Below are 1,075 nucleotides of genomic sequence, written 5' to 3' on the forward strand. Positions count from 1 at the left end.
TTGTTTATCACTGACTCAATCTCTTCATAATTAATTGGCCTGTTTAAAAAAATCAACTTCTTCCTGTTTTAGTCTTGGTAGTTTATAGGTTTCCAGGAAGGCCTCCATCTCTTCCAGATTGCTTAATTTATTGGCATATAGCTGTTGATAGAAGCTTCTAATAATCCTTACAATTTCATTGGTGTTGGTTGTGACCTCTCCTTTTTCATTCATAATTTTATTAATTTGGGTCCTTTCTCTATTCTTTTGGATAAGTCTTGCCAGTGGTCTGTCAATTTTATTAATTCTCTCAAAGAACCAGCTTCTAGTTCTGTTGATCTGCTCTACTGTACTCCTGGTTTCTAATTCATTGATTTCTGCTCTAATCTTGGTCAACTGCTTCCTCGTGCATGGATTAGGCCTGTCCCTCTGTTGCCGGTCCCACTTCTTGAGGTGAGAATATAAAAACTGCATTTTAGGTTTTTCTATTCTTTTGAGTGAGGCTTGGATGGCTATGTATTTCCCCTTAGGACTGCCTTTGCAGTATCCCATAGGTTTTTGACTGTTGTGTTTTCATTCTCGTTGGTCTCCATAAATTGTTTAAATTGATTTTTGATTTCCTGGTTTATCGAATCATTCCTGAGTAGGAAGGTTCTTAGTATCCAAGTGTTTGAGTTTCGTCCAAATTTTCCTTGTGGTTGAGTTCCAATTTCAAAGCGTTGTGGTCTGAGAATATGCAAGAAATAATTTCAGTCTTTTGGTATCGGTTGAGACCTGTTTTGTGTCCCAGAAGATGGTCTATTCTTGAGAATGTTCCATGGGCATTAGAATAGAATGAGTATTCTTTGGTTCTGGGGTGTAGTGTTCTATATATATCTATGAGGTCCAACTTGTCAAGTATGGCATTCAAAGCCCTTGTTTCTTTGTCGATTTTTTACATGGGTGTTCTATTTCTGATAGTGGAGTGTTGAGGTCCCCTACTATTAACGTATTTTTGTCTATATGTCTCTTTATTCTGGTTAAGAGTTGACTTGTGTATCTTGCTGCTCCCCTGTTGGGGGCATATATATTTATAATTGTCATATCTACTTGTTGG

Source organism: Ursus maritimus (assembly GCF_017311325.1).
Source record: "Ursus maritimus isolate PB19 chromosome X unlocalized genomic scaffold, ASM1731132v1 scaffold_X1, whole genome shotgun sequence".
In the NCBI taxonomy this organism is placed as follows: Eukaryota; Metazoa; Chordata; class Mammalia; order Carnivora; family Ursidae; genus Ursus; species Ursus maritimus.